Source organism: Hyaena hyaena, unplaced genomic scaffold (genome assembly GCF_003009895.1).
Source record: "Hyaena hyaena isolate Hyena2069 unplaced genomic scaffold, ASM300989v1 scaffold_572, whole genome shotgun sequence".
Classification (NCBI taxonomy): Eukaryota; Metazoa; Chordata; class Mammalia; order Carnivora; family Hyaenidae; genus Hyaena; species Hyaena hyaena.
In genome coordinates this window covers 1,058,102-1,084,634 of record NW_024081210.1, presented here as the reverse complement: position 1 = coordinate 1,084,634, position 26,533 = coordinate 1,058,102, and the positions used below count along the sequence as shown (strand labels likewise).

The following is a 26,533-nucleotide window of genomic DNA, read 5'->3' as shown; positions in this document are numbered from 1 at the left end:
TAGAGGCAGAACCTGCCACATAAGAAGGGCTATAAAAATATTCAATTATTATTGTTATCAGTAGTAGCACGTCTACTCCTGGTAGCGTTGAGAGATTCTCTGTTTCTTCTTCTGCCCACTGGAGATAAAATTAATTTTTGCCAGTGAATAGAGTGGATACTGTAAAGTTCTACAAAGGTAAGCTCTTGTTCCAGAAGGCCGTATGCTACTCTGGGGGCACAGGTGTCCCTGGACGAGGGACAGTTAACTTTGTCCTATTCTGTGGCCTCAGCCGACCCCCTACCCTGCCTGGCCTGCCTTATATGCCAAGAAACTTGGATTCCACGAAGGAGCTAACAGGAGCCACTGAAGGATTTCAAGCTGGAAGTGAAATGGCAAATCTGTGCTTGATGAAGATCCCTCTGGTAGTGTGATCTGAGACCAGAGGGGGCCGGATCTAAGGCAGGGAGGCCAGTCGGAGAGGCAAGTGAACAGTTCTGGCAAGAGACAGTGAGGTCTGAAGAAGGGTAGTGGTAGTGGGGACGAGAAAGGACCAAGCAAGAGAGTGGGGATGAGGAAATGAAATCTGTTCATCACTCCTGGAAAAACAACTGTGAATCAGTGATACCATCTTTATCCCCCAAAGCAAACAGATCCTTCATTAGTGCTAGCAATTGAGAGCTGTGTGAGGTTTGGTACCCACTAGCTGCTAAACATGCATATAAAAGGAAGCACACCATATGCTGTGATGAGTTAATGCCAATTGGCCCCACTCGGATATATACTGCTTTAATTTTAACACTTTATTTGAACAAAAATCTACTTCTAAGGAAGCTCAGGATTCCCAGAGTTTCTTCCTGCTGGCCATTTGACTTCTTTCCTCGGTAATGAAATGTCACTTTCAGTAAGCATGGACAGGATTCGGATGTCAACTCAATAGAATAAAAAACTTCATGGACAGATGACATTAGATGCCTTTTAAGGTAGTGAGCTCCCTGTCACTGGGGCATTCAAGAAAAATCTGGATGGCCACTTGATGGAGTTGTTACAGAGAAGATTCAAACATCAGAAGGCGAGTGGAATGGGGATGTTAGACTTGATGACCTTTAAGGTTTTCAAGAAACATAAATTCTAAGAGGTTGAATCACAAATGTAGTTCTTGGCTGATCAGGGGAACCCCATAATCACAGAAGACTCAAAATGAGGATATAAGATTTTTTATGCAAATTCAGAAGTCATAACCACCTTAGGGAAGAAATCTGGACAACCCATCAGCCAAGACAGATCCAGAACAGAACAGAGATCATCAGAAGAAAAAGTTTGTTTTCAATGTCATCCTGAGGAGCCTGGCACAAATAAGGGACTTCTCTTAGGGCTAAGAACTGAGAAAACACTTGGATCTTTTTTTCTATGCAATTGACCCTGTGCCTCTTTTCACATTGGCTGGTCGGAAGCTCAGAACTTAATCTGCACGTAAAAATAAAAACTGCATAGACCCTTGTAATCTGTCGTCACCACTCTCTCCTTCCTCACTGCCATTCTGGCCTCTTATTTTAATGTATATGTCTCCTAATCCTAATTTTGTTTTTAACTGATAGTTCGCCTTCTAGTTCTTTCTATAAGCTTCCTCAACTGCTCTAAGAAACAAGGAGGGAAATAAACAAGGAAATAAATAATAAACCGGCACCTAGGAAGCCAGTTATTGGCTCCCACTGATAAATTGTGGGGAAATCATAGCGGACGCATTGGACTGGGGACCACTTGAGTTGTGGGAGTTTGGGGAAGGTTATTCCTGGACTCAGTCTCCCCTTCCGTAAAACAATGGACTAGAGCACAGGTTTAGATTGGGCTTTGGCTCCCAAGATCTCCTTGCTTCCAACTGTCCAGCCCAGGTTCCCAGGTGAATCTCCAGATGCCGCCCCTCTACCGAGCTCAGACCGCCCCCGGATTTTGAGCTGTCTTGCCTGTAGACAGTACCCTAGGCTTTTTATTTATGTTTTAAAACACATGTATATAGTATTCACTATGTTCCTTGTACTGTTCTGAATACTTCCATACAGTGATTAATGTAAATTTTGTAATGATTTTGTGAGAGAGGTACTCTTCTTATACCCATTCTACAGATAAGAAAATGAAGGCTTTTAGGGTTTAAGTAAATCACTAGTAATTAACAGAGCTAGATTCAAAACCCAGGTACCAAGTCTCTGAGTTCATGCTTTTAACTGTTATGTTCCTTCAAATCCAGTCATGACTTTGGCTCAGCTCCCCAACCTTATTAAAATTCCTGACCTGGATTATTATTCTCCTAAATTATTGCCCTCCTGCCATCCAATTAAGCAAAGACTTTTCCAGGCACCTACTCTTCCTAGACTCTATGTTGGACTGGGGTCAGGCATGAATCCAATACCGTCTTATCCAATGGGAGCTGTCTTTTTGAGGACAGGAGTCAAACATATATCCCACTCGCTAGAATCCAAAGAGAAATTAAAAGCTATGTGGAAGTTCAGGCAATGGCTATGTCAGTGGGACTTCCACTGGGACAGACGGTGGCAGAAGCGGGTTGGGAAGAACACTGCAGGCAGAGGGAAAAGCATGAGCGAGTCCCAGAGGCATGAAGTATGGTATGTGTCAAAGAGTCTCGCTCCTGGCTCTCTCTCCAGTCCAGTTCTGTATCACCCTTCCCCTTCAGCCCTTTTACATATTTATTGAGCGCCAACTATGAGTCGGGCACTGCTAGATGCTGAGGATACAGCAATCAAAAAAGGTAGCTTTCATCATGATGCTTACAAGCTAGGGGAGGGACCCTGATCATTAGCAGGTAAACAGGATATGCCGGGGGGTGGTAGGTGTGACGAAGAATAACACGTGGAGTAGTGGGACAGAAGCAATGGAGGATCACTGTCATAGGAAGAGGGAGCAGAGAAGGCCCCTTTGATAGCAATTTAGTGCAAACTCAAATGAAATGACAGAGTGAGCTATGAAGATATCTGCTATGCATGTGGTATAGGTAGAAGGGAGAAAAAAACTTAGTTGCCCAAAGAATGAACTGTTTGCCATTTTTGAGGAATAGAAAAATGGGGCCAGTGGCAGAGGGAGCTGAGCTACAGTATGGCTCTGGGCCATGTGTGGCCTTATTTATGAGAATAAGGACTTTGGATTTTGTTTCCAGTGCAGTAGGAAACCGTCATGAAGCTGTCACTGAACCAAGCCATTATAAGCCACATAAGCCCTTTCCAAATCTCTTTGGGAAAATCAAGTTCAGTCCTTCTTCAGGGCCTTTACCCATCCTGTGCCCTCTGCCAGGAATGCCCCCACTGCCCCCCGTCTCCTTGCTGAGCTATTTCCTACCCTCTAAGTGTGGTTCTTCAGGGAAGCTCCTCCTGGCCCTTCTAAACAAATTATATTCCCCTGCTAAACAATCTCACCATCCGATACTTCCCTTTTGTGGCACTTAGCGAAACTACCATGACATAATATAAACCATAACATAATCTAACTTTCATTTTCTATTGTCTCTTCCACTGGATAGTGAGCTCCATGAGGTAAGACGGTATGTCTTTTCTCTTTACCCCTGGATCATCAGTGCACAGGGTCTGATTCTTAAGAAGTGCTCAATAAATACTTGTTGAATTAATGTAGGAATAAATGAAGTGAAAGGAAAGGAGGAGAAGGCAGGTTGGAGGCTCCAACCCTGGGCTGGAGAAGCACTTTGGGCCTGGAACTGCAGACAGGCTACACGGAAAGCATATGAGAGGTGTAGTTCAAGGTACACATAGGTCAAGCCCCTGACGGCTGTGGGCAGGAGAGATTGAAAGGTAGTGAGACAAGGGGCAGAAAGAATGGAAAGCAATTTTTAAAACTGTTTGGTGGATTCCCTGCCCTATGTAAAATGTTCATATGAGGAAAAATCTATGTGTTATAGATTTAGATGTTTTCATGAATTTGAGGATCCACAAAGGTCTCAATATCCCTTGGGGTGTTGCTGGGGCTGGTGATAATAATCAGCTAGGGTGTAACCAAATGACAACAGCAACAAATGCCAAGTAGCAGAAATCATACTATATGGGAGTCAGGAGAACTGGGTTTTTTCATTCACTCATTCATTCATTCATTCATTCTTTTTTTTTTTCATAATTCTTTTTTTTTTTACAAATAGTTTATTGTCAAGCTGGTTTCCATATAACACCCAGGGCTCATCCCCACAAGTGCCCTCCTCCATGCCCATCTCCCCCCTCCACCCCCCCCACCCATCAGTCCTCAGTTTGTTCTCATCATTCAAGAGCCTCTCATGGTTTGCCTCTCTCCCTCTCCCCCACTATTTCCCCACTTCTTCTCCCCCACAATTCTCCGTTAAGTTCCTCCTAATCCTCCTATATGTGCAAACATATGATATTTGTCCTTCTCTGCCTGACTTATTTCGCTCAGCATAACACCCTCAAGGTCCATCCAGGTTGCTACACATGGCCAGATTTCATTCTTTCTCATTGCCATGTAGTATTCCATCGTATAGATAAACCACATCTTCTTGATCCATTCGTCCGTTGATGGACACTTAGGCTCTTTCCATGTTTTGGCTATTGTTGAGAGTGTTGCTACGTCATTCATTCATTCATTCATTGGTCATGCAATAGATATTGGCTATTGACCACAAACTAGAGATTAAACCCTGTGGTAGGCATGGGTTTAGGCTCTGTCTATTACCTACTCAATATACAAACTTGGACAAGTCATTTAACCTCTCTGTATAAAAGGAAAAAGACTTTCATTTATAAGGGAATGGTCTTCCTTATTAATGGAAAATACAAAGCCCTTTGGTACTTTAATGGGGTCTCCACATGGGAAAAGATGAAGTAATAAAAGGTCTTGCTTCTGTCCCCTTGAGTTTCCTTTCCTCCTTGAAGTTTGATTTTGGCTGGCACACCCAAAAAGTCTAGAATGATTGTCATCATCTGTTTCATGGCCTAGAAAAATCTCTTGTTCCTCAAAGCCCGTATCAAACATCAGAGCTTCTGAAACCTTCCCTGGCTCCCTACTTCCTAGGTGAAAATGAATCTCTTCCATCCTGCCCTGCTTTGAACACCAGCTCATCCAGTGCCGTATGGCTCACTACTCCATATGATGTAGCTGGGTTCACGGGAGAACTGTGTTTTCTCGCCTCTGTTTTCCCAGCCTTTGGCTGAATGTCTGGCCCAGAGCACATTCTCTGTTGTTAAATGGGTAAGAAGTCACCAGGAGAGCAGAACAGCTGACAAACCACACAGTGGCAGAAAGAAGTCCAAACAGACTTGCTAAGAGCAGAAAGAAGAGACAAAGCAGCTGGGAACATCAGTGACTACTCTCTGAGGGACACTGAGAGACCATGGGACATTGTGGGTTGGGGTCCATGCAACTTCCCTGTTGGAGAAGACAGAATGGCAGTCGAGTATTTATTTTCTTTAACAAAACCACGTCGTTGTAGCCCATACCTTTGCAATTTAGAGGCTGATGTAAACTTGGGAGAGTCATTTAACCTAACTGTATAAAGAGAAAAAGATGATGATGGCCTATCAAGCTGTAAGTCTGCGGGGACACACCCTTAATGCCTCTGATGCCTTGGGCATTTCAAATTAGAATTGCTGATATCTTTTCTAACAGAATGTAAACAATTAAGGGACAACTACAAGATTATAAATTTTTAAATGTAGCAGTTATTTCAGATATATCAAAGCTGTGTATCTCACCACATTGCTTTCACTTTGCCTAAATAATGAACTTCTGTTCGTTGAGTACTACTGTGTTTGTGAGTACTACTATGTGGCACTAAGTGTTTTGTATGTATTATGTAATATGAAACTAATGCAGCAAAATGAGGGAAGTTATTTTTACATTCCCCCTTAGGATACCTCTGAGGGGGACAACTCAAATATGACTGCAACCAATATTTTGATAAATGATTTGAGTGAGAGATGAGACCCCAAAAGACATACTGAAGTAATAAGTGGTGAGTGCTAAAGTTCTTTCTGATAGACAGTCGGGTGTTCACTTAACAGCAGAGTTTTGAACTACTGAGTAACAAGATGGCTGTGGACTGCAATGGTGTGCAAGTCTGGGGCAGAACTGAATTGTTCAGAAATAATAGAGTAGAGGCTGAGGACAGTGTTCTGGAGGGATCCTAGGGATTGTGGAAACCCACAGCAAAGCATGTAATGAAGCCTTCTCCATCTCCCTTGGAAAATCACCAGAAAATTCTTCCTTATTCCCCATTGCCCATGGGACCTGAAGATTATTTCATAGGTTAGAAAGAAAGTCTGAGGTCAGCAAAGTCAGCAGACATAGGGGAACAACCATAAACCTGGCTTACATTTAATCCATGAGCCTATGAGACAAAAAGCATTACCCTCATCCTCCTGGTAAGGAAACTGAGGCTGGTATAGGTTAACAACCTTGTCCAATCCACAGCTACAAGTAGCTGGGCAGCCATTCGAAAGAGATCTGCTTGATTCCAACACCTATAATTTTGACCCAAGGAGAGAACTTCCCTCTGTTTCCTGCTTATTGAAAGTTCAATAAGTTTGATGATTACTCTTCCTAATTTCCTTTTAAGCCATACTAATAACAGGAGAAATAGTTGCACATAGAATAGAAGGGGAGAATAGAAGGGGAGGAATGTTTCTAGCCATGGGGTATAAATAGCCTACTGATCTCTCATCTTCAGAAAGGGACCAGAAGTGAAACTGCAGCAGGAGGAGTGATTGCATGTGAGGGAGGGGAGCAGCCTTTTGCACACATGGGCACACGCTGCCGAAAATGAGACTTGCGTTATCACTGCCATAGTCTCGACAAACGCCCACCATGGAATGACATCATTGCCAAAGCCCAATTAGCTCAAAGAAGACCCTGGCACTGGATGATGTTCCTTCAAGATGGCATGAAATTCCAAATATAAATTGGGTCCGCACTGGGCGATGATTCAAGGAATCGTATTGGCCAGTTCACAGGACAGCTTGGCAACTAGAAATCCTTTAAACAGGCTTTTGAAACTGTATCACCCCCCGAAAAGACAGAGGTATAATTATACCCAGATCCCTCAGTAAAAATCTAGAAAAAGAAATGCAGAGGTTCTCTGTACGTGGTGTGGTTATATCATAAATTATACTTATAGAAAACGAAGGAAAAGTTTACCAAGCACATCATTTTCTGTAGCTACTTTGTCCTTTCAGAGAGACAATTGTTAGACATTTAAAATAGCAAAACTTCCTCACAATTTATAACCCTTTCCAATGTACTGCATGCTTTCATGTACTTTATCTGATTATACCCTCCCAAGAGCTTGATGCAATTATTGTTGCCATTTTATAGATGAAAACCTAAAGTTTAAAGAGGGATTTGTTAAGGACTATTTGAGAGCAGGGATTTTGTCTCACCCTTCTTTGTGCCATCAGCATGTCTTTTAGGGCCTGACATATCACAGGGATACTATAAATGTGAATGAAATGAAATCTACTGGAATAGAACTGAGTGAATTACCCAAGCCACCTCATAGCTCAGTGTTCATTTCTACCTGATGTGCAGCCCCATCACTCAGCCAAAGGTTTACCATACACCTGTTTTGTTTCTGGGCAGGTAATAAACACTAGAGAACCAGAAGAGCATGGGGGAAGGCCAGGTGTAATATAAGTGTAAGACGTGGTCCCTGTGAGAGACTGAATATACAAACGGACAATGGCCAGGCCATATGTAAAAACAGAACTCTGACCCACTGTCTGCAGCCAGCAATCCAGAAAGCCAATCCACTGTCTATAATCGATAGTCAAGGAAGCCAAACAATGACTTCTTTTTTTAATTGTTTTCAATTTATTTCTGAGAGAGAGAGAGAGAGGGAGAGACAGCATGAGCAGGGGAGGGTCAGATAGAGAGGGAGATACAGAATCTGAAACAGGCTCCACGCTCTGAGCTAGCCGTCAGCACAGAGCCCAACGTGGGGCTCAAACCCACAAACTGTGAGATCATGACCTGAGCGGAAGTCAGGTGCTTAACCAACTGAGCCACCCAGGCGTCCCCAAACAATGACTTCTATAGCATTCAGCCCCACGTGGTGGAAACTGACTAATAACTGACAGCTTCCCTATTTTTTATTCTTGTGTCCAACTTAGGGCAAACAAAGAAAGCCCTATACACAGTTCTAACCAATCACATAGAACGCTCTGCTTTTAGTCTGCCTCCAGCTTCTCTATGCCAACAGCCTACAATCGGGGCACACTTGAAGCATTCCATATTCCCCACTAATAAAGCTTTTCCACTCCTCTGCCTGCCTTTGAATCTCTGCCCAACCCAAATGATGGTGGCTGACTCCCTTAGTATAGCAAACTCTGAATAAATAGACTTTGCTTATTCTCATTTGGGTGGTCTTTGTTTACTTCTACATCTGTGTTTAAGGAACTTAAACTACAGCGAGGAGAATAGAAAGAACAAGATATATGCATAGGAAATAATAAAATCATAATATAAAATAGTGTCAAAATGAGTGGCCACCTAGTTTTTCAACCCCTCCCAAAATAAGGATTTTTTATGTACTAGCAGTACAGAGATATCAGTGATAGCTGCCTGGGAGAAGCATTCCATAACGAAGGTTGACCTGACTTTGCTGAGTGGGGAGGAGGTAGCCTGGATGAAAAGGGTGTGAGGGGTACACAGTCAAGAGATGTCACAGAGATAACAAAGCTTCTCAAATGCACCAATTACTACACATGTTTATAGATCCATAAAGCATCCAAAAGACTATGGATGCACTTGTCACTTTGAAGTACTGGATAAAAACTAAGAGACTAAAGGGCCCACTTCTTCCAATTGAAAGGTGTGACCTTGAAAGACAAACAATTGCAGGAGGTAAACATTTGGCTACATGAGAGGGAGGGGTGTGAGAGGCTGTTCAGGACTGTGGTTGACAACTGGCTTTTGAAAAGGTATGAGGCAATCCAATCAGAACCTAATAAGACATTATCTTATACAATACTTATTGAGCAGTTAAACCATGCCACGTATTTTTCAAGGAGCTGGAAATACAACAGTGAATAATGTGGGCTGTGCCCTGATAGCCCTTACAGTCACTTGCTTTAAGTTAAAATTTGAAAGAAAAGGAATAAGAAATCTAGGAAAATTCTAAACCAGATCCTAATACAGTTTTATACAGAAGATACAGGAAGTATCCAGTAGTGCTAAGAATCCAATAGGAAGGGTATCCATATATCCTGAGATAGCTTCGTACTAATGCTCAGAGTATGGACATAAACAGTCACCCTAAAATGTTAACACTGACTAGGAAGTACGTAGAACTTAATAGGTCTCATGTATCAGTCCTGGTATCAACTGGCAGGACTTCTTCCTATCCTTCCCATCTTCCAAAGGCCATCAGAATAGTTTCTTAACTCTGACATACTTGTGATCATGTCACTCTCCCCCCAGCTCAGAACACTGTAGTGACTCCCCATTATCCAGTGCATGGTTTTCAAAGCCTTCTATTATATTACACTGCCTCAATAAATCCTCCAATGCAGTCTTCAAAAACCCTTTCCCCAAAAGATCCCTTGTTCTAGTTACACCAGATTGGTGCGATCCAAATGGCAACCTCTAGCCTCATGTGACTATTTACAATTAAATTTATTAAAATTAAATTAAAAATTCAGTTCTTCAGTTGCAGTAGTCACATTTAAAGTGCTCAAGGGCCATTTTTGGCTAGTGGCCACTCTATTGATCGCACAGATCTAGAACATTTCCATCATCATAGAAAGTTCTATCAGAAGCACTCTCCTAGACTAATCAATTTCTGAACACATTCTCTGTGCCTTTAGTCATTCTGGTCTTTCTGTCTAAAATGTCATTCCCCCTCTCTGCCTATAAAAGTTCTAGCCATCATTACACTTTCACTTCAAATGACACTTCCTCCAGGAAGCTTTCCTGAATAAAAATTAATTGGCTGTCCTCTGTGCCTCTTTGAGTTACTTGGAACTACTCTTTGTCACTAGTCATATTCTGCTTTTACTCAGGTCGTTGTGTAAATAAATGCTTCCTCCATCAGAGCAGGTTTTTTAGGACTTTGCATCCAGTAAAGTGTCTTACACGTAGTTTAGGAGCAAAAAACTTTTGGCTTTCTGTTGAACCATGGTGGAACTGACTCTTAACTAAAATAAAGCAATGGGAGGTAGAATGAAATTACCCAAAGGAAGGAATATAGGCAAAATAATGGCACCACAAAGATATTCATGTCCTAATCCCAGAACCTGTGAATAAATTAGGTTACATGGCAGGAGGGGAAGTAAGGTCGCTAAAACAGCTGACTTTAAGAGAGCCTGATTATGCTAGATTTTCCAGGTGGGCCCAGTGTAATCACTTTTCCAATATCAAAGGGGAAAAGGGAGGCAGGAGAAAAAAAGCCAGAGAGATGGCGGTGTGAGGACTTGGGCCAGCACTGCTGGCTCTGAAACTGGAGGAAGGGAATCATGAGCCAGGGAATACAGGCAGCCTCTAGAAGCTAGGAAAGGCAATGAACTGGATTTTTTCTAGAACCTCTGGAAGGAATACAGCTCTGCTGATATATTGATTTTAACCCAGTGAGACACATTTTGGACATCTGACCTCCAGAACTATAAGATAATAAATTTGTTTAAGCCATTAACTTTGTGGTAATTTGTTATAGCAGCAATAGGAAACTAATGCAGAGTAGCAAAGGAATATTATAAATCAAGGCTCATGATTCCTGTATGGATCAAACACTGACAATATTTGTATCCTTCCTCTAGCACTTTGTCTCCAGACCTTTGTCCTAAGAAAATAATCAGAAGTGTCATGAAGGTTTATATCAGGATGCTCATTTATAGCATTATTTACCCCAGTAAAAAGTCCCAGTAAGTAGGGATTGATAGCTATCCACACAACATAGCGTTATGTGGCCATTAAAAAATACCACTTCTTTGAAAACTATTAAGTGACATGGGAAGAGCTGATAGTCAAGTTTAAAAAAAAGCAGGATACTGAACAATATATGATCCCAATTTATGAAAGTTAAAAGAAATATACTAAAATGTTAGTGGTGGAATGATGGTTATTTTTGAGGGATAAGATTAGGAGAGATTTTTAGTTTTCTCTTTACACATTTCTGTGTCTTCCAGGTGTTCTATAATGAGCATGAATTACTTTTATAATCAGAAAAATAAACAATTTTTTCATGTAAAGCAAGCCCCTCCAGTAACAAGTACCACAAAATTAATCATGCCTTTGACTGAGTAATCTCATTCATGAAAATATATCCTAAGGAAATAATTCAAAACAAGAAAAAAAAAAGGTAGAAAGGCAATGTTTTATAGCAATGTTACTTATAATAGTTTAAAATTGGAAGCAACCTGAATATCCAGCAATTTAATTATGATAAAGCAAATTATAATACATTTGCTTGATAGAATATTGGGAAGTCATGAGAATAATTAATACAAACACTATCTAGAAATTCAGAAATGACAGAATAATACAAAGCAAAAAGCTGAAGCAGAAAAAACAAAATGGCTACAATTATAATAACGCCACTTAATGTGGATAAAGATCGGAGGAAGAGATAAAAATTATAAATCGTTGTTATATTAAAAAGGGTTCTGAGAGTAATCTGTATAAAGTTGTTTAATAACAAACACTGCTATTAGATAAATACTCACACCAGCAGGAAAAGAAAGAAACCTGAGAGGAGAAGACACGGTAAGAACATGGAATGATGTTGGCAGCAGAACTGGGAGCAGTTCCTGCAGAAAAGCACACTGGAGACCACCCACACAGCACATGAATTTTCATCTTGCTATCCAACAAATATTTATTGAGGCTGTTTTCCCCACATATGAATAAAACTGTAACAAAAAAACAAGCGAATGACAAACAAAAAATTTAGAGTCTGAGTTACTCTCGGGGAATTAGGATTCCATTGAGGAGAGGAACACAGAGAGTTTCATAGGGGATCGGTAATCTCTTAAATTATTTCTTAAATTGGGTGCATGGATGTTCTTTTTACTCTTCTTCTGATAAATCACAAGTGCTTACAATAGTGTTTGGCATATATTGGCTCGCACAAGAGATTATTTGCAGAAAGAAACTTTTCAGTGGCTCTGTAAATAAAGCTCAGACTCTTTAACATGGCATACAGACGTCTTCAGGAACTGGCTTATACCTAATTTATCAATACCTAAGACTTCCACCTAATTTACAATCACTCTTGTTCATTTTTTTGCTAAACATGTAGGACTTTTTAGTGTCTCTGAAGCTTTGTCCAGCTGTTTTCTTATACTTTTTTTTCTTTCTGGAAAGTTCTTCTTCACCTACAGATTCCCTAGGCCAAGTTCATCACACCTGCTTTGCAAAAGCTTGCTCTTCTCCCTAATTGTCTCTCCTCTGTGTTCCATGGTGTTCTCTTTCCTTATCTGTGCATTAGAAACTTGACTTGCTCTAATCTATTATAATCTCTCACATTAATGCTTTATTGCTTACAGACTCCTTTTAGCTCCATTATACTTGCAGTAACATTGTGAGTTAGGCTTCATTAGCCCACTTAACAGATGCAGAGTTCAAGCTTCCAAAGGAAGAGCAGGACTTGTATACTGATCTTCAGATTCACATGGTCTCTGAAGGAACAGGGCTGCCAGGCCAAGAAAGGGCAGGAAGAGGCTGAGGGGATGAAACTATAGTCTAACAATGCAGTCAGCATTTATAAGATACATAAGAGCCTTTTCACAAGAATTAAGATTGGCCATGAAGACCATGGCCAGTGTGTTTAAGACACATAAGTTACCCTGTCAAAATAGAAGGTGGAATGGGCTAAAAGAATGACTACAAAATTGAAAGGGAAAAAAAGGTTAAATGAATTCAACAGAATGGGCCCCACATCTTATCAGGAAATTCAGAGCAGACTAGTCTCCAAAGTAGGAAGCTTGCCTTATTTTTCTTTTATTCCAAATACTTAGAATAAGGCCCAGCACTAAAAAGGGACATGTTGAATTAATTAATTAATCAATGAAAAGATGTGCTATTGAGAAGCACAATTAGTTTTAGATTTCCTCAAACTGTTTCTCCTTAGTCACATGGCCCTTTCAGTTCAAGAGGACTGAACATCAGTTTCTCATGTGTTTAATAATACAGATCCTGAAGCTTCTCTGATGCTCAAACCCAAGCAAAGTATTCACTTGTTTGAATCATTCAATAAGTGTTTAGGCAGAAAAGTGGGTTTAGAATGCGTTAGCTGACAACTGCCCTATCTTTTATACCATCTTTGACCTTTAAGACCTGCACAATACCTGATTTGAAATACTGTACATGTAGAAATCCTCATGACCAAAAGTCACAGATCCAATGAAAAGAAAACCTACAAGCAAGAAACCTTGACCTGCCATAGAGACACAGCTCTGATGAAACTAACACTAATACGGAACAAAAAGATACCACTGAAGAACTCAAGAGTTTTTGAAACCCTCCCATCGAATACCAATAGCTATCTACTCTATAAGTTGATCACAGAAAACCTGCTTTTGAGGAACTGGTCATTGGACAAATTGGCCTTTAGAGAATTTGCCTTTTATAACTAATTTTTGAAGAATTGACCTTGAGCCAATGCTGGATACTGGTACTAGGCACTCTGTAGTGTTTCAGAGCCCCGCCTGTTGAAGTAATCCATAGTTCGTGACTGATCATGGCTCTGGGATATACTTCAGGCAAAAACAAAAACAAAAACAAAAACCAGGTCTAGGTTCAAATAAGTTGATTAAAAGGCAGTGTTTGCAATAAGAAAGGGCTTAAAGGATGTGCCAAGGGATGTCTATCCTGGAATGGGCTAAGGGTCTTGCCCCAGCTGCCTTCTCTCTGTGTCTCATTGTATGTTGTTATTTAGTGAGGGAGAGAAGGATATAGACAGCAATCCCCCTCAAAGAATCAGCACTGGATCCCCAAAATTACAATCCTTATGTGCACTTACTCTGATGGGTTCTGCAATCCCCAAACCCAAACCTCTTCCTTTCATTCTTTTATTTAATTAATACTTATCAAGTGTCTATATCCTGTTCTAGGGGCTGGGAGTATGCTGGTGAACAAGACAGGTAAACTCTCGGCTCTTACCAAGCTTACATTCTAGAATAAAGAAATGAGAGTAAGAAAATACCAGGGGTTGGGAAAGCTGAAACCCCCAGAAGCCTGTGCTATTGTAGGCAACAAGGTGTTTAGTCTTCATTCTGTCTCCCAGCAACATTAGACAAACAGACCAAACAGCAGACCTACTCAAATGCTCAGCATACCTGGAAGAATTTGATTATGAGGGGTGGACAGGAGAGAATGTCTCCATTTGGTCCCATTTCTAAATGGAAACTCACAGTCTTTGATGAATAATGAATGTGAATAATTAATGCATTTGAGAAAGGAAATTTTCTTACCTGTCAGTTACTTATCTTGGAGATTACACATCCATCACTCCTCCCCCGAGGGGCTAGACTCATCTCCATAGAAACTGGGGGCAACCCAGAATGTTAATTATGCCTCAATGCCAGATTTCCCTGCTCAGAATGTGACTCACCGGAAGACCTTCTAGGGCTAGCTTGTTCTGAAAAGTAGAAAATTTAATTTATCTGAAGTATTTTTTTAAAGCCCCAAATAATGAAGTATCTTAATAAGCCTAAGAAACAATTGAGAGACTGACTCTGTGTGTGCACACACTTAAGAAAATATTGCATAGAAACATATGCATCCTCTGGGCAAGAGACTGAATGGAATAAATGGATCCTTGATCGATCCAGCACCTAGAACAATGACAAACACAGAGTAGATGCTTCTTGAATATTACTGTTATTGTTGAATATTGTTGAAAGAACCACTGATTCTGTGCTGAGATAATACAACAATTCTCATTTTCATGGTGACATTGTACACAATGTCCTTTTCATACACGTTATTTCATTTATTCTTTATGACAACTTGAAAAACAGGTCTACGATACATTATCCATAAATTTTTTAAAACTCTAAAATCAAAAGTTTAAGGGAAACACATGTGATGAAAAGCCTGATTTGAATTGAAATGAGCCTATTCATAGTCTTCATCCTACTTATGTAAATATTTATACATTTTGCTACAGAAATATTAATACATTTGCATTTGGAGGACTTCCTAGGTCCTGTCAGGCTTTTCCTTTCTTTTTTTAAAATCTACATATCATATGTAACATATTACCTTTCTAAAATCTAAAACATTCAGAATTCCAAAAAACACATCTTGCCCCAAGAATTTTGGTGGCAAAAATCACAGGTTCACATTGTCATCCCACTTTTATAACCGGGACTCTTTGACTCAGGAAAGCTAAGCAATTTACCCACAATCACAGAGCTAGTAAATTGATACTTAAACCAAAATCCTCTAATGCCAAGTCTTTGCAGTTTTATTTTCCCAACTACACTACACTTCAAACAATTAAACTGAAATTAAGATTATTAGGTATTAAGATAATTAAGGATTAAGATAATTGTCTATCTCACTGACATAAAAGAGGTAAAATTATCAGAAGTAGCACAGACTTGGTCAGTGCAGCAGAAACCAAAACAGAGCAAATGGAGCTGGGTGAGGGCTGTCTCACATGGAGAGACCTCTGCTCCCCGAAGGAAATGACTTCTGAAACTTAAATCTCATTCTCCAGCACCTAAAGTGCACATGAAGTAGGAGCTGACGAAGGGTTGTCTGGCAGACTTCTCTGAATAAGCCAGACGTGACCCACATGATATTGTCATACCACATCCATGTTTCCTTTGCTTTTTTATTTTATTTATTTATTTTTTAAATAGTTTATTATCAAGTTGGTTTCCATATAACAGCCAGTGCTCACATTTTTTTTTTCTCATCACCAACGTTTATCTGAGAGTTAATGAGACTTAGATCTCTCTCTTGGGAAGAAAGAATAAGAAGACTAAATTATAAGGCTGGCACTTCTATCAGTCAGGATAGTCTAGGTTATGCTCTGGTAACAAACAACCCACAAGGCTATTTGACTTAAAACAACAAAGGTTTGTTTCTTGCTCATATTACATGTTTATCACAAGAAGACAGGAGACGCTCCATTCATTGTAATCATTCTGGGACCCAGGATGACAATGCAGCCACTCTTCCAAACATTGTTAGTTGCCTGACAGAGGAAAAAAGAAGGCATGTATGCCCTGGCTTTTTAAGCTTCTACACAAGACTGATATGTTGTCACCTACAATCACCTGGTTCATTGGCCAAAGTAAGCCATCTAGTTATATCCAACATCAAATGGAGGAAGTTCAAAATTTGAGGCTTTCAAGATTTTCAATACACCTGCCTACTCAATAAATACTTTCTTGAGTGCCTGCTAGTGCTAAGCACTATTCTATGCACTGGGGATTTAAAAAAAAAAAAAAATTGAGTGCTATGAAGAAAAATAAAGTGGAGCAATGGGTGGTGAGTGATAGGGTTGGGGAAGAAGAGGTGAAAAGCAAGTTCAGGGAAGAATTCTCTCAATAAGAGACCTGGAGGAATTGATAGAGGGAGCCAAGTAAGGGAAATTCTACCTTTGAGGCCAAAGCAAGACACAAAGAACTCAAAGTCCAGGAAAATCCAGCATGATTCCTAAAGTAGAGACAGAGGGGTAAAGCATCAACAGTGTGTATCTGTGGGACTGAAAAATAGTTGGGCTCATTCTCTTCAAGCCCTGTAGTATACTATCCCACTTCCTTCTTTTTCTGACTGAAAAAACATAGGCAGCAGAACACTTCCTTCTTCCTGTGGTTAAGTAACATGCAAAAGTGTTTTACTTGAGGAGAGAAGAGCGATCAGCTAGTGTTCTGTAAATAAATAAAACTATCCATTTATTGATGGAAATCTATACCCCATGAAGGGTCCTGGGTATTTTAGATAGTTCATTTTATTGGATAAGGTTGTTGTAGAAAGGAAAAGAAACATAGGATTATTATTATCATTTTACAAATGCAAATGCTATTAACAAGGGTTAACTGACTTTCTAAAAAGGTGTGCAGGGTTTCTTGTGGCAGATAATTTGACTCCCAAGCTTGTATTCTAAATTGTCATGAAACATAGTGAACTTTAGACTACTTTTGGAGGGAAAATTTGTGAAAATCCACATCTACATGAATTCTTATTTGATAACTTAAAGACAGAATTGCCCCTGTTACAAGAAAAAAGGAATGTTATTTAGATATCTTTGCAACAGTGATCATGTCTTCCTATAGAGAAGACTGAACCCATGGCTGCTTCATCACATACTCATCCAAAGGTCACCTTCTCAGTGAACTTTCCCCTGATTACACTATTTAAAATTGCAATGCTGCCTCCTCAGTACTTCCTACCTCCTTCTCTGGCTGTGTTTCTCCCCACAGCATTTATCACCTTCTTATAAACTATGTGATTTATTTGTTCACTGTATGTTGCCTACCACTTGAAAGTAAGCTCATGGATGAAGGGAATTCTTGTACGCTTTTTTAAAAATCACTTTTATTTCCCCTAGAGTGTAGAAAAGAACCGTATACTCAATCAGTAATTATGAATGAATGGTCAGAATGGATGGATGGATGGATGGATGGATGGATAGATGAAAGGATTCAGAGAATGATCTCTTACTTGAGCAAGAGTTTTTAACCTGAGGTACATTAATGGGTTTAAGCATAAAATTATGTGCAGTTGTGTGGGGGGAAGAGTCAGTTGTGTGTGTAGAGTCAGTCTCAAAGAAGTCAATGACCCAAAGGTTAAAAACCAATTTGTGTGGTATATCCATACAGTGGAATCTTATTCAGCCATAAGAAGAAATGAAGTCCACAGGTCACCTGGGTGGCTCAGTTGGCTAAGCATCTGACTTTTGATTTCAGTTCAGGTCATGATCTCATGGTTCATGGGAGTAAGCCCCATGTCAGGCTCTGGAGTAATAGTCTCTGCTTGGGATTCTCTCTCTCTCTGCCCCTCCATTTCTCTTCTCTCTCTCTCAAAAATAAATAAATAAACATTTTTAAAAAAGGAATGAAGTCCTAATTCTTGCTACATGGATGAAGCTTGGAAACATTACACTAAGTGAGTGAGGCCAGACACAAAAGATCACATACTGTGTGATTCTTTTTACATGAAATGACCAGAGTAGGCAAATCTATACAGACGGGACATAGTTTAGTGGTTGTCTGGGGCTCAGGGGAGAAGTGAGGGCAAAACAGGGAGCAATTGCTTAACGGATATGGGATTTTCTTTCAGGGTGATGACAACATCTTGGAGTTAGATAGTGGTCATGGTTGCACAATACTGTGAGTACACTAAATACCAATGAATTGTATATTTTTAGATGGTTAAAATCGTACTTTTTATGTTATGTGTTTTAGCACAACTTTTTCAAAAAAGAACAAGGGAATGTGAATAAGGGAAAGAAAGAGATGACAAAGATGAGGCAAGTCCTTTCATACATCGAACAGGATGGATGAGGGGATCTAAGTCTGAAAACTGTCAGTTGCAATCAAACATTCTAAGAATATATGGAATTGGAATATATATAATACTAGGAAGAACAACTTATATTTGTATCAAGTTTTGCAGTTTGGGTCAAATTTCCAAGTGTATTATTTAACTTAACTCCTAGAAAAGAAACTTGTGAGGTGGGGAAGGGGTGGCTACAATTCTATGATTATCTCCATTTTATAAATGAGAATAAAGGTTCAGAGATGTGAAGTAATTTTCCCAAAGTCACATAGCTACTGATGGTAAAATAAGGATCTAAACCCAGGTCTGTCTATGCTTTTGGCAAATTGGTTCCTCCAGCTCTTTTCAACCTTTCAGTATCTTTCCAGAAATCACAAGTTTTCCTGTGGTAAGTCTTCCCAGGTGAAGTCAAAAGCCAAGTTTCTTCTCTAACATTTGGAATTACAACCCTTTAGTGTAGTCACACTGAGAACTTCACTGTGACCAGAAGTTCTGACTAGAAATTATATGCATCCATGATAAATGATAGCACTAGGAAAAATAGGTTTTTACTTATGTAAATTTTTGAGAGTGAGAATGTTCTAAAATGTGGAGTCAATGGTAAGAAAATGGTAATCAAAGCTAATGAATGAAACCCAACTTCTTCATTTTACAAATGACAAAAGTCAGGCACAACGAGGCTTGTCGAAGATGACAGAGTTAGTGTCAGAGGTAAGATTGGAATGCAAGACTTTTAAATGCTCTGTAAAAGCACAGGGTTCCTAGGAAACCACCCTTCCAACAGCCTTCTCTTCTCTGAGAAGAGATTATTTATTTAGTTTGTGTAGTTAGCAGGTCCGCGAATACGCTGACATTTATCATAAACACGGAAAGGGAGAATTAGAGATTCAGTGATAATAAATAACCCAAATGCTTAAATTTAGCCTCAGATGAATCTGTTTTCTACCTTTTGTCATCCCCATTGGGCTGAAGCACACGGACACAGTGACTTTTCTGTTTTACCCAGGAGTGGTTAATTATCCAGAATTTACCAGTCATGGTTTGTAAACACAGTTGGTGGTGGGGTGAATAATGTAGATCCGTAGTGCCACTTCCACCCCTGGTGACACAGATGGTCAGAGCTAAAGGGGCCTTAGAGACCTTGCAGTCTGGGGTTTCCCAGCCACAGTCAGCTGACCTCCAGGGAGTTACTGACTTGAGTCTGTGTCCAACTCCACCTTCCTTCTCAGAGACAGAGCCTCTGTTTTGCTCCCATCCCCCTTTCTCATCTTCCGCTCCCTCACTCTGAGGTAGGTTGAGGTGCAATAAATGCTTCTAAGATGGAGCGTCGGTCATCTTAGGGAAGATGTGGAGGAGAAAACTTAAAAAAGGAGAAAGCACCTGCTAGAACAAAGTTAATTTAGCAAAGCTCCTCGGTGTACACTTTAAGTTGGAAGGAACACATTCAAAATAATGTAAACTAAAGCTTCACTTCCCATATGAAGAAAGTCAGTCACAGAGAATGGATGTGATTTGCCAAAGCTACAAAGTCAGGAAGTGGCAAAGTCAACACTAGCACTCAGATCCTCCAAATCCTAATCCAGTGCCTTTTCATGATACTTTTTCTCAGTTTCCATTGTTCTCTTTTACGTAAAATAACCATGATTCATAACCCACCAGTGCCACATCAGGCATTGACTATATGACATTGTCTGCAGGTTTCACAGAGTATATTCTGACACTCAAGGACATATGAGTTAAGCCAAGGATTTTTGTCTTGTATAACTGTATCTCCTCGTAACTAGTATAGGCTCTGTCTCATAGGAAGTACGCATGACTTTTTTTTTTTGATGGAATGGATGCTATGGATGGGACAAGTGGGCTTCCACCATGGCTATTAAGGTCTCTTATGACATGCCATCCTTTCCTCAGGGCAAAAGCCTTCTCTTTGTGTCCCCTCCCCTCCACCCCTCATTTTCCCTCTGTGAAAACATTTTTTAAGCCTCAGTCAATAGCTACCTCCTGTTATCTCTAGCAGAAAGGGAACTGATAAGACTAGCATCAAACAGCCTTCAATATGCATGCCACCCTAACTAATGTATGATATGCACTGACTGTATGATATGGATGTGTTACTTAATCTTTCTGAGATTCACCTTAACCAACTATAAAAGAGTTCATAATACCAACCTCATTTGATTCTTCTGTAGAAGAAATAATATATGTAAATTTTCTAGCACAGCATATGCCACATGGTAACTACTTAACAAATGTTAATTCCCTTCATCTGGTCGATTCCTCCCTTAAAAGTGTCCCATGGCTCTCTGCTTACTCTTCACCTGTTTATTATGCACTATTTTACAAATTATTGATAACTTCAGAATACTTCTGTCTTCCCGCTAGATCATAAACTATCTTGAAGGCATTACTATATCAAGAAATCTTTGCATTTAACTCAACGTGACTTCCCACAGAATCTAGAAGGATGGCCAGCACAAATGTGGCACGTAAAACTTATTTTTGTAGAATTGAATTGAAGTGTGTGTGGGTGGTGATGATGGGGAGTGCATAGTGTATCTGGCCCTTTCGACAGTTTGTCTGAAAAGTAATAACCCTTATGCTGGTGTCTTATGTAGTTCTTCATGTTATGTTTATTTTTCTCCCTAAAAACAGGTAGCCAGGTGTTTGGCAATGACATCCTTCCATTCAAAGTGAGCATCTGAAGAGCTGACGCCCCCTCAGTGAGTGACCAAGCTATATTTATGTGTTGGGTCCTCATGCCCCCACGAAGAGGAAGTGGTATTTCAGGGATGACAGATGACAATGTGACGTCACCCATCTCCGTCAGTGCTCATTTCATTTCTTCAATTTCAGCAAAGAAATTATAGAAAAGGTTGTTCCTTTATCACATGGGTGACCTATTTTTTATTCTTTATTAATGAAAATAGGGAAGGTTCTCTTCACCCTGCCCTTTACTATTGAGCTTCCCATTTCTGCCTTTACCTCATCCCACCTTTCTGGAGGAAATAAAGGCCAATAACTGAAACGCAAATGGTAAATTCACAGATTACATCTATCTATATTATAATCTAAAAAAAAAGTAAAGAACCAAAAAAATTTTTAAAGAATTAAAGTATGGATACACATGCCTTCTTAAGATAATAATTAAGATTACCAAATGTTTATAGATTATTATCAGACAGCAATTATTGAGCTCTTGTTATGATCAGGTTTACGTGCTCTATCTTTGCTTACTTCATCTATTCCTCAACTAGCCCTATACGGAGGGTGGTATTAACTTGTCCAAAATCTCATATATAGCTGGCAAGAGTCAGGGAGATTTGCATCTATACTTGTCTGAATCAAGAGGATGCATTTATAATCATTACCCATACTGCCTCACCCATCCATGTGAAGAATTGAGTCATGAGTTAGCAATATGGAAATTAATGACACATAGCCCTCTCCCTCAAGAAGAAACTAACAATGTAGAATATACATACATATACATATATATTCAAGAGAAAGAGAGAATATATATATACACATACACAAAAGAGTGATTGGTGTTATGTTCATACTACTAAAAAGGAGCTATGGAAGTTCCCAAGAGGCAAAACTGAACTGAATTCTAAGGTCTGGATAATGGAGAAAACTCAACATCTAATCTATACCAGAGGTTGTTCTGGGAACTTTCATATAAGTGATGTTACACCATTTTATTTAATGCAAAGTACTCCTGTGTGATAAGTGGGTAGTACTATCCCTATTTTACAGATGTGGAAACCATGTCTCATATGATAATAGCAAATAGATATCTAGCACTTATGATATATTGGATGTTATTCTAAGAACTACATGTATTAATCCTCACAATGATTCAACCATACAGGTGCAGAGCCCATTTTAGAGATGAGGAACCTGATTTCCAGAGTGTTTAAGTCATTTTCCCAAGGTCCTATCACCAGTAAGAGTCACCAGTAAGAGGTAAAGCCAGGTGGAGGGGTAAAGCCAAATAGAGGGGTTCTTGTTTTCAACCATCATGTTATTGCTCTGTAGTGGGAAAGTAAGATGCCCAAAGTTACCGCCTAGAAAGGTGAGCCAGGATTTGACCCACACCTGCCTTTAAAAAAAATACATTTAAAATATCTTATACCATAAAAGAGACTGGAAATATAGGTTGAAGTAAAATACCCTGAATGCCACAGCAAAGGCAAGAATTCTATTCTATGGCAAGGGAAACCCTCAAAAGACTTTGAGCAGAAAATTAAAAATCAATATGATTAAATCTGCACTGAGGAGGAAAGAAAGCTCACTAGAATGTAAAGAATGAGTCAGAAATGGATGAGGCAGAAAGTAATGAGCCCTGTTAGGAGGATTCTGCAAAAGTCCTAATGATGAAGGTCTGAGAGAGGACAGGTCACAATTAACAGAGAACATGGGAGGGAATATTCAAGAGAATTTTCAGAAATGGCTTTGGCAGGACTTACCCAATGTAGAGAGAGAGGGACAACTCAAAGAGGAGCCCAAAGTTTGTAGCTTAAATAACTGAGAGAATGGTGGTACTCTTAACTGATCTGGATAACATGGAGAGATAAGAAAGTTGGGAACATGTTGAGTTTCTGGTGCCTATAAATCCTGTGAAGCTAACCAGGAGAGAGTCATTTCAGGAAATAAGAATTATTTAGTCTCTTGGTCTCTGAGAGAAATCCTCTTAAGTAGCTTTCAGAATTGAATAAACCTATCTGCTCTTTATAAGTCATTCTAGCCAATAAAGCAGCAATTGTGACCTCTTTTCTGCAGCAATGCATGTGGGATGCCATTCACAAACACAGCGTCCCCTTAGCTATGCCCACGATGTTGTAGAATCCTCAAGGTAAGCGACACAGGTGGCACACAACTATACACAATTTTCAGAGTATGAGCTGTCATACTAAAACACACAGCTTTTTTTCCCCTTAAGTATATCTAATAACATGAGAAAATGTTTAGAAGGTAATCAGATTAAGTGGGGTAAAAAGCAGAGAACAAAAAACACATATAATGTATTCCAAAAAACATAATATACATATATATGACACACAGAAAGAGCACTAGAAGGAAATGCACCAAAATGTTAACAGTGGTCCTTCATTGAGTAAATACTTATGGAACACCTGTAGTATGCCAGGCGTTGTGCTATTCATTATGTATGGTGAGAAAAAGGGACTTATTTGATGCCCTCATATAGCTTCCTTCTAGCCTTTTTTAGTTGACTGAGTCTTTGCTCTCAATCATCATATTAGTGTTCCATAGGGGTAAAGTAAGGTGCCCCAAATTACCAGCTAGAAAGGGAGCAGAGTCAGGACTTGAACCATGTCTGTTCCACACCCATATGGACACCAATTCGTTTGTGGGTTACATGTTTAGTGGTGCAAGTGTTTCTAAAACATTCAAAGTTCTCACAGAAATGACTCTCTTTTGCCGTCATGTTTCCTTCATTTACATAACTTGTAATTAAATTCTATAATTACAACAAGGATAACTGTCATTTCTGTATATGTGAATAAACACAACTGATTCTTGTTGAGCATGGACCCCTCTGGAAGGGGTACAAGTACCTGAGCACACTAAAGAAGAGCCCACTGGCTTCCAGCATTCGTCATGAAGACATTAGTTTGGCATAACTTAGAGAAGTAATCAAGAGAATATATCAAGCCACTAAGTCAACTAAATGAAAATTGATTAAGAGAACCTATATTGTCACATTTCCAGTCATGCAGCTTGAGATTACTATAACATTAGGCAGCCAGTTAAATCATATTGACCTCTTGTCGGTTAAAATCTTGTTTCCATCATTATTACCTGCCACTAAGTCATAATTTTGTGCTTGTTATTTGTTGAATTGTGTCCTCCCAAAATTCATATGTTGAAGTACTAACCCCAGCTGCCCATCCCAGTACCACAGAATGTGACTTTATTTGGAGATAGGGCCTTTAGAGAAGTAATTAAGGCAAAATGAGGTCATATGAGTGGGTTCTAATCCAATATGACTGGTGTTATTACAGGAGGAGATTAAGACACAGACAACACACAGATGGAAGGGCAGCCACATGAGGACACAGCAAGAAGGTGGCTATCCACAAGCCAAGGGAAGAGGCCTCTAAAGAAACCAACCCTGCTGACACCTTGATCTTGGACTTCCAGCCTCCAGAACTTTGAGAAAATAAATTTCTGTTGTTTAAGCCATTAAGTCTGTTGTATTTTGTGATAGAAGCTGTAGCAAATTAATACAGTGCTTCCCTCAGTGGCTGGCATATGGTCAGCACTCAAATATTGATATAAATGAGTGAGTGAAGACTGTATATGTCTCCTATCCTGCATTTCTATGGTTGATATTTTGAGGATCTTTAAAAAAGAAGTTTAGGGGCTCCTGGGTGGCTCAGTCAGGTAAGTGTCTAACTCTTGATCTCAGCTCAGATCTTGATCTCAGAATTGTGAATTCAAGCCCTGTACTGGATTCCACACTGAGTGTGAAGCCTATTTTTAAAAAAATATATACATATATATATGCATATGTGTATATACATTTAAGAATAAGTTTAATAAGCATAGGTGTGCTCTAGTTATCTGCCAGCACTGAGATTTTAAAATAAGAAAGTAGATCTTCTCTTTGATTCATTTCTACCTCTTGATCCTAGGACTTAGAAAACATGTTCCTATAAATTCCAATTTAAGAACATGTCAAATGATCAGAACAGAAATTCCAGTACTATTGGAACAGAGCCAGTCTTCAACAGATCCAAGAAAACCTTGAGCTCCTTCATTCTGGGTAACGATGTCTCATGGGACTTCACTGAGGCCCCTGGTACAAGGCTGGGATGTGAAATGGCCAGAAAAATTGGCAGTCAAGAAAATCTTCAAGGGCTTTGATACGTGGTATATAAGGTCATGGGAACCAAGGTTGAACTTTCTCCCCTCTTCTTCCTAAGGACAAGAACTAATGTACTTGAAGAAGCCAACACACCACCTGGATCTGCCCTTAGCAATGTGACCTCAAAATTGGACTGGTAAATTGTCTAGATTATAAGCATTAGCATAGAATGCCAGAGTCCACATGATCTCCAAGAGTATGTGGCCCAGCCTTCTCAATTTTCAAGGAAGAAAATTGAGTCCTCAAAAGAGGAAAGATCTACCCTATGCTTGCCATCATCATTTCTTAAGCCTTTGCCTTAGAAGCCAAAGTTAAACATTTCAATCTTCGTACTATTACTTTTGAAAGAGAGCTTCTTCTCCAATATCCCTAGTGAATGGCCACTAGAACTTGCTCAAACATTTCTGGAGATGGGGAACTCATTGTTCCTTGAGGTAGTAAGACTATCTTTGGACAGAGCCAATTGTTAATTCTTTTTATTGAGCCCAAGTCTGTCTCTCTGCATCTTCTACCCATTGGTTCTCATTATGCCTTCCTAAGTACATCTAACTCCTCATTTGCATGGTGGCCTTTAGATGTCTGAAGACAAAGAAGACTTTTAACATTATTTCATATGTCATGGTTTTGAGCTCTCTACTCATCCTTGTCACTATTGTGTACAACTTTAAGTCCTTATAAAGACCAGTTAGTGACATACCAAAAACCAGAAATATAATATTGTAGCTAATGAACACTGGTCCCTTGACCTGGAATAAAATTAAATATGAATACCCCTAAATAAATGGGAAAAGTGGAATGGGATTGCTTACCAGTAAAAAAAAAAAAAGATAACCCCTTCCAGATTCTAGTTGTCTTGCCTGAAACTCTGAAAAACTCCTAAGCCTATTTCAAGAAGCGCCTAAGTCTTCCCTGGGTTCCTCCCTGTATACTGGTCATCACTTCTCCTGTCACTTTTTCCCCCAAACCTCCAGTGGGTCTTGGACTTGGATGTGTGGAAGGATAATACATGAAGCTTCAAGAATTTGCCAAACTTTTTCCAAGGGAAGCAACCCAACTAATTTTCTGACTTTCTCTTGCTATTCCCCTACCAATACACTTATTATAGAAGTGAAAACAATAAGACTGGTACCTATGCTGAAGATCTTTCATGAGCAAGACCCATAAAAACTAACTACCCAGGAGGCACTC

At 39.6% G+C, this 26,533-nt stretch overlaps 1 long non-coding RNA gene across 1 annotated transcript; it reads left to right on the top strand.

The window, feature by feature from the left end:
- The first annotated feature begins 3,500 nt into the window (after positions 1–3,500).
- LOC120248276 lies at positions 3,501–24,619 on the top strand. Its single transcript, XR_005532543.1, has 4 exons — positions 3,501–3,521; positions 18,235–18,284; positions 21,106–21,173; positions 24,480–24,619. It is a non-coding gene; the product is annotated as an uncharacterized LOC120248276 (long non-coding RNA).
- Positions 24,620–26,533: the final 1,914 nt, after the last annotated feature.